The sequence below is a fragment of the Diabrotica virgifera genome, chromosome 7, assembly GCF_917563875.1.
Source record: "Diabrotica virgifera virgifera chromosome 7, PGI_DIABVI_V3a".
Taxonomy (NCBI): Eukaryota; Metazoa; Arthropoda; class Insecta; order Coleoptera; family Chrysomelidae; genus Diabrotica; species Diabrotica virgifera.
The window spans coordinates 211,166,882-211,184,162 of record NC_065449.1 but is presented as its reverse complement, the minus strand read 5'-3'; the positions used below and the strand labels follow the sequence as shown (position 1 = coordinate 211,184,162).

General features: G+C 32.1%; 1 protein-coding gene and 1 long non-coding RNA gene across 2 annotated transcripts in view; one reads left to right on the top strand and one right to left on the bottom strand.

The window, feature by feature from the left end:
• LOC114340589 (division abnormally delayed protein) overlaps positions 1–17,281 on the bottom strand; it is a 1,420,234-nt gene that overhangs the window by 786,193 nt on the left and 616,760 nt on the right. The gene's annotated exons all lie outside the window — the stretch shown is intronic.
• Positions 617–2,570, top strand: LOC126887940 (uncharacterized). The gene is made up of 2 exons (XR_007699305.1): positions 617–1,565; positions 1,624–2,570. It is a non-coding gene; the product is annotated as an uncharacterized LOC126887940 (long non-coding RNA).

Genomic DNA, 17,281 nt, shown 5'->3' with positions numbered 1-17,281 from the left:
TTGCACAAGAGCTCTAAAATTATCGAATTTTTCCCAAGTGACACTTACCGAGTGAAATTATGTCAAAGTGTCACGAGGGCAAAAATTCGATAATAATTTTAGAGATCGAGTGCAATTTGCTGTGGTTATTTCATGAATAAAACTGTTCAAAATACTTCAAAACCAAATTTTATTGTAATTTATTTATGTAAGTACAAATTAGTACCATTAAACACACAGTTATTATAGGTACATATTTAACGGTTGAAAGTCATCACTTTTATAATTTTTAAAACATTAATTGTCATTAATGTCACTGAATGTATTTTTTCGTAGCAACGAAGGGCATCTGACGTAATATACTTGACGACGGGATATTATCAAAAATTATCGGGTATAATATAACAAGAGAGTGAGAATAAATTGAAAATAATGTGACAGTTTTTCAAAAATTTGTTGTCTGGCAATAGACACGAGAGCCCGCAGGGCTCGAGTGGCTACTGCCCAATGACAACAAATTTGAGTAAAAATGAAGCATTATTTTCTTATTTATTCTTACTGTCGTGTGATATTCGTAAGATTATTTTTTAATGTATATAATGGATATTTTCTTAAATGTGACAGTTGTCAAAACTAGGAAACTGGTTGCCATTAAACAGAAACAATCTACTTAAAAAAATTCTATCGGTAATTTTCTACAGTAAATAATTCTCAGTATAATTTTAATCTGATTGGACAGAATTAAACACGTGATCAAATATCTTACTATACGATTGGATGTTAAAATCATTAAAAAATAATCACTTTAATTTTTATTTCTGTAGCTTTCTATTGGTCAGAATCTCCTATGAATGAAATAATCAAGGTCATAGCTCTTCTCAAAATCCATTACCTTTACTTATGTAAAGCCGGACTCAAACGACTCGTGTACTTGGCGAATAATCGTCACTTGCGGCAACTTGCCATGTCGTCTGAGTGGGTTACTCGTACAATTATTTGTCACTCGTTGCCACTCGTTCGTCTTCCAACTGTTGTCGGTAAAAAAGACCCGAGTCAAAGGGATCACGATTATTCGCACACTTGCGAAGTACATACTTGTCTATACTTGCAGAGGCGGTCAAACGAAATGTATAAATAATTGGCATTTACTGCGACTATTCATTTAGACCAGTGCATTTAGCACTAAAAACACCGGAATAAATCGATTTTTAAATACACCACCTAGAGACTTGCTCTCCTTTAAAGGGTACATAACCTATTTTGTTGAGTTGAAAAGAAAACAGTTGTTTTCATAGTATGTATTTGTTTTCATGTTTTGTTGTTTTTGTATTTAACTTTTAAGGTTAACTTAACAGTCAATAATAATATATTATATTATTACTAGGATTAATTAATTGTACTTTAAAAGCACAATTATGTATAATTTTTAAATGTCTAGTTCAAGAAATTTATTGTATTCAGAAGACCAAAAATGAACCAGAACAGATTAAGAACAAACTGTTTTGAACAATAATAATATTATTATGATGATAAACAAACAGTTTTGTGCCTTCTTAAATAGAAAACCAAATAACTTTCACTATTAGGTAAGTGACTAAAAATTTGTTGATATTAAGTAAAAACAATGCTGTTTATTTATTTTAGAGGTGGATACATTACTCCCATGCAACAAATTCTGTTGGATTGTATGCAATTAAATGTAGCTGATTTTAAGGCAGTGTCCAGAGGTTCAGCAAGTAGAATTATAAAAATAGTATCCTTTACAATTGCAAGAATCATCAAGAGGTGGAAAGCTGTTGAAGATTCTTACAAGATTGCTGTATTCCCTAGAATAATGAGTGCAATGGGTTATACTTTAATTAAAATAGATTCTGCAGGTGTTCAGGATGCAGAAATTTTCAGGTCCAGAAAATCATTTTTTGCATTGAATGTGAATGTCCAGTCAGTAATGCAAAATTTAAAATTAGAGATATTGTTGTACTGTGGCCATCAAATAAGACAATTTTAATAATAGTAGGCTGAAGCATAATTCAGGGGCTTAGAATCACACAAACATTTTGTTTTATTTTCGTCTACAGAAATATTAGGGTTACGGTAACTGAACGTTATATGTACCTAAGTATATGCATGTGCAAATCAGAACTAAAGCAGGTGGACATACGTTCGTGTGAATCTTAAATAAGAAGTTGAATGTAGTTATGTTTGTGTGACACTAGCCCCTGAATTTTGAAAGTGGTATCTTTGGCCATTACGTATTGGTTGGTGACAATGACGAACAAGGAATGTAGTAGAACAGCAATATGGATTGTGGAAATGAAGATTTCCTATACTCGGCTTAGAAATGAGACTACAATTAGACAACATGACTGTGATTGTTGCAACTAGAGTGCTTCATAATACTGACATTGATATGGATGACAATTTTCCTGTGAATAAAACTGAAGATGAAGCAAACGATGAATAATTACAACCGATAAAAAATAATAAAAATATTTCAGAAAACAATATAACACTAAATAATAAGTGTTAATAAATGAACAGTGGTAGATTGTAAATATATTTATTAATAAAAGCAAAATGAATGTGTTAAACTTTTTATTTATTGTAGTTTATCCCATTTTTCTATATATCTGGATCCCACGTACCAAAAAAAGTTGATTAATAGCCAGCTGAAAATTTGTTAACAGCTTAACGGAGTCTAGTTGGACAAACTTTGATGTATGGGAACACTGGAAGTTCTAATTCTGGAACAGGTTAAAAATTTGGAACGTCGAGACTATGAAAACGTTCCACATATTTTGTCAGACAGAACTTTCAATTGATTTGTTACCATTTCATGCAAATATCAGACTGGTGTTTGGTGTTTATCACCAACTGGGCATTTTAATGAGTGGAACACGAAGAACATGTCAAATGACAGGAATCATGTTGGTTAGTCATAGCAGTCTGATTTTGCATGAGAGTTTAATGAAAGGGTAATAAATCAATTGGATGTTCTGTCTGACAAAATACATGGATGTTTTCGTAATCTGACTTTCCAAATTTTTAAACTGTTCCACAATAATTAAAAGTTCCCCTGTTCCAGTACATCAAAGTTTGTCCGACTAGACACCATTAAGCTATTACCAAATTTTCAGCTTGCTATTAATAAACTTTTTTTGGTGCGCGGGATCCAGGCCTATTAGTTTTATTTTTAAATCCAATAATTTTATTTTTTTATATTCTGCTTTTTCTCTTTTTATCCTTTTTTTCCTTCTGTTCTGTAAATATGCAATGCAAATGAACATTAGCTTGCCTGTACATGATACTCAATTATTTAGATAATTTAAATGATCTTTAACAAATAAAATATTGTACCGACCTTTCCTTTATTCTTCACATTTACATTTATTTACTATATTACTATAACTTTCTATCTTTTATAACATTTTTTTGCGGTTTTTGGGGTCGCTGAATACGAATACGCCATCAGAACCGACCACCTGGTACACAATGCTAAGGCATGTTATTTTCAGGAGTTTGGAGGGTTTTTGGGCATCAGGTGCAACGGGGGGTCGGTTTTGATGGCGTATTTTTGCTCAGCTACCCCAAAAACTCCCGAGTAATATGTTTGCATAAATTTAGTGACGAAAACCCTCTAAACTTTAGATGACGTACCTTAGCAGTGAACCTGGACACCAGGTGCCCCGATGGTCAGTTCTGATGGCGTATTCGTCCTCAAGTACACTTATTTTGACATGTTTGTGCACTTTTTGGATGCATATCATGCACTTTAAAATGCAACTATGCATTTCGAGCCATGTTTCTATTGTTGACTTTTTACTGGTGTCATCCTGAACACAATGAAGAAAGTTGTAACTTTCTAGGTGCTGTATTTAAATATCGATTTATTTTTTCATAAATGTCCTCGTCTATTTATTAGTAATCAATACCACTGATTCATTTGTCAAGGTCGTTAAGCCAAATGTTTACGCTCGCGTACTTGTACATTGTACACGTCGTGTGAGTGCCCTGTTTGTCATTGCAATCGCACACTCGTATACTTTCCAAGTATGCGAATAATTCTGTACTTGCGAAGTACACGAGTCGTTTGAGTCCGGCTATATTCGTCCGATTGTTTGCTTGTCAGTTTGGTCCAAAGTCCAAATTTTTTTCTAGTAGATGATCGCTCGATCTCATCACGCAACAATTGTGAATTTCTAGAAGAACTTGGTAGGTACTACTTCTATGAAGTAGCCTTTGTAGTTCGCCACACTGTAATCCGATCAGCAAGTATGATATTGTTTCCAAAGCTTTATCACCTTGGTTACCCCATCCCCAATTTGAAAAGCTTTGTGAGGCTTTAGAAACATTTTGGTCTTTATGATACCGTGTTGAGTTTCATTTTTAAAACATGATGTGTCTTAGGTCAGCCTTATTTAGAAAATATATGTTTTTAAGTTGGTGCTTATATCATGTTTTATTTTGAAAAATCTAATTATTTGTACTAAATCTTTAATATTTTAGGAAAATGTCAAGATCTAGCGTATTTAATATTGTAAGTATATAAAGCAAATTTAAATTGTATTATTAGTTCGAATAAAGTTCAATAGCAATGAAAATTTCACCCGACATCTACATAAACTATTTTCATGAGCAAAATTACCATATCCTCATCAAATAATAATAAGATTCATGTAGCATATCCCAAGGGTTCGTTGGGTCCCGAGTGGTAAATTTCACAAATAAATAGACCGTTTCACACTCTTCGCCTCACACCCTTAACAAATCCGTGGATCGTGGAGAAAAGTTCCCCTTCTTATCTCTGAGGAGGGAAAATAAAGTACGAAATTGAGTTAGGCTGCCAGTGCGACACAAGCCGTTGTCCTTACAGAATTCGAAATGGGAAAATAAAGAGGTATTTTACCTTTTTCAGTCTGTATATAAATGTGTAACTGTTTTTGAATAGCTCAAAAGAGTCAGTGTAGTAGAAGAGAACTGCGGAAAATAGATCTAAACATGCAAAATACATATCAACTCAGCCGTATTTTTTGAGAAAAACTTTACGATAAATCTTTTAGTACAGTACGCTTTTGGTAAAGGGTACAGAAAATATGATATAATATTTTCTATTTAAAATATCAAAGGAATTCTACTACTATAACGTACGGAACATACGTTTTACGAAAAAATGAACACACTTAATAGGGAACTTACATAAAATTTTAAATTCGAAAAAAATGTTATAAATCACAACAGAACATAATTTAGAACCTGGATCAAAGATAAAAAAGTTTTGTTTGTTTTTCGTTTGGCCCCTAAAGACGACTAAAAATTCAACTTATACCAGCCACCCCAAAACTCGTCGTGACGTCACGCCGTTGTATGTTTACATTCTACACCAATTGTATATACAACAAGAATAAAAAACCGCTACACGCCGGAAAAATGAGTGGCGCATACAATATTCCAGCTACAAAAGATCTGATATGAATATTACGTGGAGCGAAAATGTATTTTCATTTTGATGCAAAAAAAAATTCTAGTTTTATTTTAAAAGAATTTTTCATAATATTTGCCCAATTTGAAGTAAAACGCGCAACAAAAGAGTAACTTTGATACAGTTTGAATTTTGAAACTCTTTTACTTCAAATTTAGGAAATATTATGAAAAAATCTTTTAAAATAAAACTAGAATTTTGTTTTGCATCAAAATGAAAATACATTTTCGCGCCACGTAATATTCATATCAGATCTTTTGTAGCTGGAATATTGTATGCGCCACTCATTTTTACGGAGTTTAGCGGTTTTTTATTATTGTATCAGGAGTTTTTCAAAGTTATTTATTAATTAAACGTATAAAGTTGAATGCAATGTTTCTCGATTGCACGTTAAGCTTTATAAATGGTCGCCTTTGTCGCATTATCTACCAAATGATCTAGTGTCCATCGAATGTACACTAGATTTTTTTTCTATTCGAAATAGATTGAAAAAATATTGGGATGGCCGGTAAATGAACTCGGATTGCCCGTTGCCAGATCAAATTAGCGTCGTAACCACTACAACTACATAAACCATTTAGGGAATAATCGTTAATTGGATTATACTTTTGTAGCTTAATAACTTCTAAACGGCTTAACCGATTTGGTTCACTAAACATGAGTTTGAAACGTATTGACAAGTTGTATCTTATGCATCTAAGGTCAAGTATGATAACTGAAGCTATTACAGGAATTATTGAGCTTGAAAAACCGTTTTTCCCATAAGAAATAGATTTGATCATACTTATGAAGCCTATAATTTAAAAATTCGAATTTTCCCGGATATGAGGTATACACCTTCAGATTCGTCTACAGTCCTTCTACAAACGCTCAGTTATTGGCGTAATTCGTAGGTTGAAATTTTGAGTAATTGTCGAAAAACCAAAATTTTCAAAGTTTAGTTTTTCAGTTTTTCGGCTATACTGAGCCGTGTGTATGTCTGATCCTGACAGCTTAGACACCATTTGAAAGCTTAACTCAACGCTATTAATTTGGTGTATTTACTGTTCTTCTGTCCTTCCTGAACCGAAGATATATAGCTAACTTATGGGTAGTCAAAACTCACAAACTACACCGGTTCTGAATCGGCCCTCACCCCCCTCTTCACACACAGCAAAAATTCAGATCGGTTTAACTTTTCCACACACATACATACATACATACCTATTATTATATCCACAAACATTTTCCCTTTTTTAAATAAAAATTGACTCATATTTCTGAGCTCGGTAACTTTTGAACGGTATAACCGATTTTCAAAATTAGACATGCGTTTGAAAGGTAGTGATCGCTTCTATTAGAAGCCGCAAAGGTCGGAGTTAAATTTTCGAAGTTTTTGGGAGTTTTGGGGACGAGAACGAAAAAGAGACCCTAAATAGGAAGGGCCGTAAAATCCACACCCTTGGACCAAAATGGATGGTTGACATGTGAATGGGTGAGTCTTTTCCTGAACTTTAAGATGGGAGTTGGCCCAATTTTCAATTCAGTCAGATTTAGAAAATCGAAAATTTCGTGTATATAAATAGTGTCGCGTGTGGGGGTGTAGGTGTGCGCCACTGGCGAGAACTGCCGTTCTCTGGTAATTTTTAATTAGACATTATAAACATCAGTAAAATATACAGTTATGTGACGTTAAAAGTGTTTTTGATCGTTTGAACTATTCATAGAAAATTTGTACTTTTACAAAATGGTTTTATTTTCAATAGTAAACCTTCTTTCCTATCCTTCAAAAACTGTAAACTCCAATCTCAACAAACTGGTATATATTATTACAACGACATACCATAAATGTCATTAGAATATAAATATTTTTCCTTTATTCCCCGACGACGAGCTGGCCAAATACCCAAGTAGGTGGGGGCCAATAAACTAAAGAAGGAGAAGAAGAATATACCTAAATATAACGCTGTGTCTAGGTACACGCTAACGTGTAAGCAAATAAAAAAAGTTAGAGTGTTAGAGTGTCAGTGTTGGAATTTGTTTAATCGAGTTGTGTTTACACTTTAATTTTAATATTGATTAGTAAAGAGATTTCTTATTTTTTATTTGTTTAGTGTTTGTTTTCAAATTAACTATGCAGTGTGGACAATTATTAGGTTGTTTTAATGAGGTTAACAACATTTTAAAGCAGTATGAAAAAGTTAAGAGACTATAAATTAATATATAAACTAGAAGGGAAGTTCCCTAGGTTGGCTGTATACCATATAGTTAAAAAACTCTAACAAGAAGTAAAACCACTTCTATGTAAATTGGTATATTTATTAAAACTTAAAATCCCAATGGATTGAATAAAATAAGTCCAATTCAGAACGTTTTCAGACCTATCGGTCCATCATCAGTGAATGTGCATACTTGCTAAATAGCCCCAGAACCAAACAGTGGTTGAATTTAAAATGCGATTTACATTATTTAAAAATAATATTCAACAGGCTAAACGCCGATGTTACAGGATATTGCCTATGGGAACATGGTGAAACCCTACCAAAACCTCAATCAACCATCTTTGCTAAGATGGTTGATTGAGGTTTTGGTAGGGTTTCACCATGTTCCCATAGGCAATATCCTGTAACATCGGCGTTTAGCCTGTTGAATATTATTTTTAAATAATGTAAATCGAATTTTAAATTCAACCACTGTTTGGTTCTGGGGCTATTTAGCAAGTATGCACATTCACTGATGATGGACCGATAGGTCTGAAAACGTTCTGAATTGGACTTATTTTATTCAATCCATTGGGATTTTAAGTTTTAATAAATATACCAATTTACATAGAAGTGGTTTTACTTCTTGTTAGAGTTTTTTTAAATTAATATATATTTTTTTAGTTATAAGTGAAATAGTATTACCGTCCAAAATTAAAATAAAAGGAAGACCTAAAGCTTTCACAATAATAATTAACTTGTTCTGAAGCTATTTTCTTGTGGCATTTTTGTAATCAACTATTCTAAATGGGAACTAAGCCACAATTTAACTAAAAAAATGATTTTATTAACGTTTCGACGTCTAAATCGGACGTCGTTGTCAAAATACAAAATATTATTAAATTAAACAAAAATGTTGCTGCTTAGTAAAAAAATTTTTCTACTAATTTATTTAATCTGACTAATTTTGGTATTTTGACAATGACATCCGATTTGGACGTCGAAACGTTAATAAAATCATTTTTTTAGTTAAATTGTGGCTTATTTTCCATTTAGAATAGTTGATTATAATAATTAACTTACGTATAAAAATTATTTTAACATTATTTTGTACGTGTCATGTCAACTAAATACATATATTTATTTTGCTAACCTAAATATATACTTTTGTATATACATTGATTTATTACAATTAAGTTTGAAACATCTGAATAGTTCTGCTTCCCTTCCCTTAACAAATATTTTTCTATCAAACACACACTAAACATATCAAAATAGCATGTACCAAAATATACAGTCACTGCGCACGCTAAATAATGACGTCACCGGCTTGATGAAGTTTAATTCGCGTGTACCTAACTTTTTATTTGCGTACACGTTAGCGTGTACCTAGACACAGCGAAATATAACCATAATAATAACTAATGTAAAACTATGTGACGTCACGGGTCGTTTGAACTATTTTATACCGCAGAAGACTTTGAGTTATTTCTAAGTTATTACGAGTTTTTGAAGCGTGAAATTTTGGAAATCTCATTTTTAAACAAAACTGAACATTAGTATGTAATAAAAAAAATGTGCAAGTTCCCTATTAGCAAAATATAGAAAATTTACTCAAACATAAAAAGTAATGTTTTTTCGATTTTTTTTTGCTGCCAAGATACTAATGGATAATATTATATCTTTTTACAACACCAAAGCTAATCTACCAAATTGGTACTGGTCTATGGCCTTATTATTAAACATAATTTGGTTAGCACTTGCCTCATCTTCTGTTGAACTGAATATATTTATTTACCGATATTTTATTTCCCGAAATGTTCATTCTGAGCCTTCCCCCCAACCGTTTTTATTAATCTTTCGACAAAATATTGATCAGAATCCTTCTATTAGAGGCGTTTCGTCTTCATCATCAGTAGCACGATAATTCTTTGTGGGCTTGGCCTGTTTTAAGACTTTTAGCCATTTCAATGGATTATGGGCTTTAAGCTTCTAGTTGGTGATTGTTAAGGTTTTTAGGTCCTGTTCCTACGTGAGCCATTCAGCACAGTCTTCCAGTTTTTGTAAACTTAGTGATGAACACTCTTCTCATTTTGTTATTTGCTCTAGCCTTTTGTGTTCTAATTTTTATTTCCTGGAAGTACTAGTAGGTGAGCTTCTAAGTTTCTATTAATTTCGTCTTTTCACAAAGTAGTGGTCCAAGTCTTAATACGCACGTTTATTATATCTGATTGGTATCTAGAGTCTACAATATTGGTCTGTTTAGCTAACTGTGAATCTTGAAATCTCCATGCTCCTTTGTTTATATTCTTGCGCTGAAAACATAGTGATAATGATCATGTTTATCAACCTAATGCCTTTGTCGCTGGATGCTTCGTGAAGGCTGTGTTTACCAGTAGTAGGTTGGTATTGTTTATATTTTCCAATTTTTGCATTGAGGTGTCCATAGATAATCTTAATATCATTCTTCGGCCATATTGTAGTATGCTGCCATTGCTGCCTCTAACTCCTCCTAGAATTCTTCTTTGATTTCATCTTCTTTTCCTTATCGACCAGATAAGTAATTATCTGATTCGTCAAGCAGGTTTTGGAGAACTCCTGGTCAGTAGAGAAGAAAGAGAGAAATTCTGAATATTATTATATAACCTATTAGATCAGCTGAAGGAAAAAATTGGTAAAAAAAGACCCGACTTGCAAAAGAAAAACATCCTTTCTCATCAAGACAATGCACCGTGTCATATGAGCATTTTGCAGTAGCTAACATCCACGAACCCAAAAATTGTAGAAGCATCTACCGTATACACCAGATTTAGCCTCTAGCTATTTCTATCTGGTTCAATAGGTACCTAAAAAAAATCATGGAAACAATTTATCATCAAATGATGAGGTGATAACAAAGTGTATTTTGCAGCCCTTCCAAATTCTCAGTACAGGGATGGAATTCATAAATTAAAATCTTGTTGGAACAAGTGTATTGATGTTCGGGCACACTATACTAAATAATAAAGTGTATTAATTTCAAACCGCAAAATTGTATTTTCTTATCAAATCGCAAAACTTTTTGTCGAAAATGTTGAAATTTGAAACCGAAATCCTACAGAAATAAATTAGCTAAATGGTTTACGAGCTGCTTACTTCAATCCGTAAACTTTTGTAAAGTTTAATTAAATAAGCCTCTAAAATGACATTGCTTGTTGTAAAAGTTGATCGTTGATTTCAAGTTTACCCGAGATGGGTAAGTCGATATTTTTCTTTTTGGGTTGTCATATTAAATTTTTGGCTTTAAATTAATTTTTGGAGACTAGATATCTACAGTTTCAAAGCTTTTAATATTAAGCTTATTTTTTTTAAATTTGCCCTTTTTCCACCACTTGATACAAATTTAATTCACTTATTTAACTTATGGATAACTTTAACATCCAGTTTCCTCAAAAATGATAACAATCAGCAATATTAATCAATATAATCTCTATCATCAGATGCTACGTCAGTAGCAGTCCTAGTGTTTTCAACGTTATTATACGGAGTAGAAGCTTGGACACTTTTTGAAGATTCTTTAGGAAATTCGAGATTGACAGCTCGTCAACAGAGGACCGAGCGCGTTCCATTCCAACCCCACTACGTTCCACCTCTCCGATGAAGCCAAGAAGTGATGGTTACCGAGAGTGTACTTAAGAAGAGAATCGATGATCATGAAATCAGTTCTAATCAATGTACTGAATTAAAAGGAACTCAAACAGCGGCTGTCATCAGGCGGTCGACCAGCGGCAGTTATGCGATGGAATGAATCGGAATTCTGCCAAGGTTGCAGTGCTCTGTAGTGAAGAGGTGTTCCGCCGGACATGTAACCGCAGTGAATCTCAGACCCGGAGCTGGCGGATGGGTAGCTGTGTGTCATGTTCGATTGTGATCACACTGAATTGAAGTGTGATGACCTACGAGTCTGTGTGTGTAATTATGTAGATAGATTAAGTCCGTGTAGCGTGATTGCTATTGTATATACTGTGATGTGTATTGTATTATTCTAATATTGTTATTATGTTTTTGATGATAGAAATAAATACAATTTTATTTTTCTTTTGCAAACGTTCGCCAAGGGAGCTTGCTGCGGAAAGGGGCGAATATAGAATGCTATTTTAGTTTGTTATTTTAATTTTAAACTATATATAAATATCCTCAATATACTGCGTACTTGTTGCACTTTTTTACAATCTTCTGCGCATGGTAGACAAGCTACGCGTGTGTACTTGGTACGATGTATCAAGTCGATAATATACGACGCCTTCTAGCTATCGTAATGACAAAATAACCATATTTTTTAGAAATAAATCGTTCTTGAGAGAATTCGAGGCTTGACTAACCACATCGTCATCATCAGTCAGCCCTGATTTGTCCATTGTTGAACATAGACCTCCTCCAGATATTTCTTGGAGGTTGGTTACAATTCTTTTGAACTCGTCGGTTCATTGCGTTGGGAGGTCTTTTTCGGCTTCGCTTGTCTGCCCGTGGTCACCACTCAAGCAATTTTTTTGTCCATCTGTCGTTTTTCAGTCTTGCAACATGTCCTGCCCATCTCCATTTTTGCCTTGTAATACGTTGACTAACCAAGCTTTAAGAAAAGCTATGCCACTTTTCTAGCCCCAATAGATTCTATTACGAATATAAAAATATGTAATGTATAATACGAATATATTATTTTATTTATTTATTTATTTACTGAAATATACATCCACCAGGTATAAACCCATAAAGGTGTACATAAGAAAACTACATTGACTGACTTGATGACAAAATATAAAATAAAATAAAGAATAACCAAAAATGTTTCTGTTGTTAATACACGTACACAATAATAATAAAACAAAGACCTTAATAAAGAAAAATAACATGACATCAATTTGATAAGCTATTGTATATTTCGCGTTTAAAGATGTTATAACTAAGAAAAAAAATGTCCACAGATCTTAAGTTATTTACACTTCTGCACATACTTTTTATCGGACAATAGAAATTATGTTGCGAATTAGGCATCGAAATATGAAAAGTTACACCTGAACGTGACACAGCTCGTGATACAAAGTCTATAAGGCTAAGCAAAACATTGCTATTAATTAGGCAATTGACAATTTTGAAGATGAATATTAGGCCGTTTATTTCACGCTGCTTACGCAGTGAATGGAATCCAAACTCAGAATGGAGTAAATTATAGCTGTAGCCTCTAACCGGATATCTGTTATATTTTTTGAAGTAACAATATCTTAAGAATCTTTTTTGGACAGATTCAAGATTAGAGACAAGTTCTGCATGATTAGGATTCCATACCACGCTACAGTAATTAAGTTTACTACTGACTAGTCCAAAATATAAACTACGCAAAGCTTCAACAGACGTTACATCTCTGCAGCTTCTAATAATATATCCTAAAGATTTGGTTGCTTTAGAGACCACGGTATTAATATGAGTTGAGAATGTTAATTTACTGTCAAATATAACACCAAGATCTTTAAACTCTGAGGTAGAAGACAGTAAAATGTTGTTGACCTTATATATAATCAAAATGTATGTTATTGATCTTTCGGGTATAGGACATTACTTTACATTTCTTTATATTTAAGGATAGTTGATTATTAAAACACCATTCATTAATGGCAGAGATATCCTTTTGAAGTTTAACGCAGTCGGAAATATGGTTAATTTTGCGAAATATTTTCATATCGTCCGCATACAACAGTTTTTCAGAGTCTACGATGGAGCAGATATCATTAACAAAAAGGAGAAATAATAAGGGACCCAGATTTGATCCCTGAGGTACTCCAGACGTGGCAACAAAACGAAAAGATCGAAAGCCTTGATATTCTACGAACAAACTCCTATCAGTTAAATAGTAATATTTGAAAGTTATTGGAAATTCCAAACTGATCTAATTTTGTTAGCAATTTATTGTGTGAGACTCGGTCAAATGCTTTACTGAAATCAGTATATATGACGTCCACCTGTTGTCTTGAATTCAAAGCTGACGAAACATATTCTGTAAATATACAAAGATTTGTTGCCGTACTCCGAGCTTTCACAAAACCATGTTGACTGCTGGTAATCAAACAACGCACATGAGCATACAAGTAATCTGTCAAGATAATTTCGAACAATTTAGAGAATGCTGATATAAGAGCGATCGGTCGATAGTTAGATATATCATATATCAGAGTTTGAACCTGATTTAAAAATAGAACAAACTCTTGTATTTTTCCACGCAGTTGGAAATGTTGTTGTCTTAAAATGAGGTTAAAAATTACTACAAGTGGTTCTATGAATAGGGAGTTTTTGTGCACACAAATACGTAAACGTAACGCATCTTTTTGACATATACGCTTGCGCATTAATGGTTGAACTCCCGTATCGCGATACGTATTACCTAAGGTTACGGGCTGGTACGTTAGGTTCATACGCATCCCTATCGAGCCGAAAGTCACCGAATGCACACGAGGATCTTGCCCGATTACCTACCAAAACCAAATGAACATTTCATCAGCGTACTACCCGTTTATAAACATTTTAAGGTTATATTGGTTATTGGATTAGTCTATTTGAGTAAAATTATTCTGTGTTTGTAATTGGAAATTGGAACTTCATAATAGATTTAAAATTTTATGGTTTTTAAGTTTTCTATTAATAAAGCAAAACAAACAAATCTTGTATTAATTTAAGAAATACAGTGATCACCACAATTAATAACTAGATAAACAAATGACCTAGTTTCAGTAAAATTTTCAAATAAATATTACCACACTATTTACATTATACCTACTGGAATTCTGATGTAGGTATACAATAATTTACAACTAAAAAGTAGGTATAAACAAAAATAAAAAAAATTTAACCTAAGGAAAAATAATATTTTTATATTTAAATAGAAGCAATTAAAACCATACAATTTCATCATTCATTTATCTTTTTTTACATTTGTATATTAATTGTATATTGTGTGAACATTGCTTTATTTTTTTTAATGTCAACGGAATTTAAAAATGACTACGATTTGCTTTACGTTACGTTAAGGCAGTTACAAAAACTACCTATTTTAACATTCATCTTCTACGACACGTTAGTTGCTTTACGTATACGGAGATGCGTACGTTACGTAGCAACAAAAACTCCCTAATGACTCGACGTGACATTTAAATATCGAAACTTAAAAATTATCAGGACCGCAGGAAAATTTATTTTTTAATTTCTTTGCACCTTCTATAATATCGTTACCAGTAATTTTACCGATATTAAAGTAAGAACTTGGATTATAATTAAAATCAGATGTAACAGAAGGAGAGCTATTACTATCAGAAATATAAACACTCTTAAAGAAGTTTACAAATGCGTTTACTATATCTTGACTCGTGGTAAACTTATCACTACCGTATTTCATCACACAAGGTATCCGTGATTTATTATTTTTGGCATTAACAAAGTTCCAAAATTGTCTCGCATCTGACTTAAAAGAATTTTGGGATCTTTCAACAAATTTTTTATATTCTAGTTGTATTTCTAATTTAATAGTTCTTCTGAGATCTTTTGCTCGTTGGAGGTAAAAACAATATTTACTTCGTCTATACATTCTCAGATAATGACGTTTACGTTTAACTTTGGCGATTATTTCAGATGTAAATCATGCTGGATATTTTTGAGATCTAGTTATTATACTACGTATACCTTTTATATCTAAAAAATATCTAATATACCTTTATATTAGATACAAAAATATCTAATATCTTAGCAGCTTGAAAATTGTAAATTTCCAGGTGAATCATAAGCGACCTTCTTCGAATAAACCTATGAACTGTAACATTTTTTAAAGTGCACACCAGTTAAGCAAGTTTGGGCTAAAGCTAAAACATTAGATTACTTATCTAATAATAATCCATTGGACTTTGACAATTATCAAATTAATTGAGCGGAAATGTGCAATTACCCCAAAATCTCATTAATTGAATGCTGTATGGCGGCGTAATACAACGGATATGTCAGGAATTAATTCAAAAATGATTACAATCAGCAATATTAATCAATCGCTCTGCTATGGGCTTCGGTCAGTGAATTTCGTCGTATAATTTTACATCAAATCTATTTATTAGGTCAGAATACCGTTATGTCCAACTAATTACTTATCATATCTGATCGAAACTCTGCTGCTGTTTTGAAATCGCATTGAAAGATAAACACGTTGGAAGTGAAAAGTTGGTTCTGTTTTTCCGAAATAGTATCACTTACAATTATTGCGTTGACAACAGGATAATCCAGTTTAGACATTAAAAAGATGATCGATTTCACAGAAAACTTTATTGCATGTATCTAATAGCATTAAGTTATGAGGGAAACTTACAACTTTTTAAATTGATAAAAAATGCGTATCGAGGTACATAGGTACTGTCAGATAGGTCCAATTTTTTTAACAAAAGTCACAAGTCCGAAAATATAATTTTTGACCTGTATTTTTTATTATATCAGAAGCAATTTTTATATTGAGAAACTGTTGTGGTATGAATAAACGGTTAATTTAAAATTTCAAAAATTCAAAACTCCATCAATAATTTGCTAAGATAATTGAAAAACAAAAACTTTTTGCATTATTTATTTAATTTATTAATAATTAAAAATATTAATATTTTTTGTATTTTGACAACGACACCCGATATGGGCGTCTAAACGTTAATAAAATCATTTTTTTAGTAGAATTGTGGCTTAATTCCCATCAAAACTAGTTAAATGCTATAAAATGTCTATATAAGTGTGAAAAATTTCAAAAAGATCGGTTCGTTAGTTAATGAGCCATTGTTAAATGTTTATCCCAGATATCAAAAGTTGTAAACATTTATGCTGTCTACAGTATCGGCCAGGAAAATAAAAAAAAAATATTCGGAAAAAGTTTAATGACGGATAGTGGTCGAAGGGGATATAATACACAATATAAAAATAAGTCAAACTTATTGGAAGAAGAAACTTCCAAGATATTCGTGTTTTTTTGAAAAAAATACACTATTTCTGAGAAATTTCCTGAGAAATGGTGAAATGTTTTTCTTTACTTTAACTGGAACTCATTTTATTTATCTACTCTTTATGGAATTAAAAAACATAGTGATTCCTATTTAAAAAACTACATAATTCAAATAATAATTGAAAAGAAATAATTGAAAAACGCAAACGATTACTTTTTTTTTAATTTTTGTCATTTCTTTGATAATTTGTTTAAAATTATAACATTAAAAAGCTTATTAGACCATTAGATTGCGTGGGAAAAATAAATAGGAAATTATATTTTAACAGTTAAAAAAAACTATTTTAACATTTCGTTAATTTTTTTATAATTTTACAAATTAAGAAAAAAAAATTCCAAAAATTTACTAGTGTATGGTTCCTATTTTTTAAACCAGTACACTACCACTTTTTTGATTTCACCACAAAGCAGATGTTTCAATCAAGAAAATGATTCTTAACAGAAGTAAAAAATAGAATTTCACTATAGAATTTTTCTTTGAAAGGGGAGTTTTTATTCGAAAAAAAAACACGAATAACTCGGATTTCATATATCGATACGATATCACGAACTTTTGGATTTCTAAAAAAAATGTGATGTACCTACTAAAGTATATGA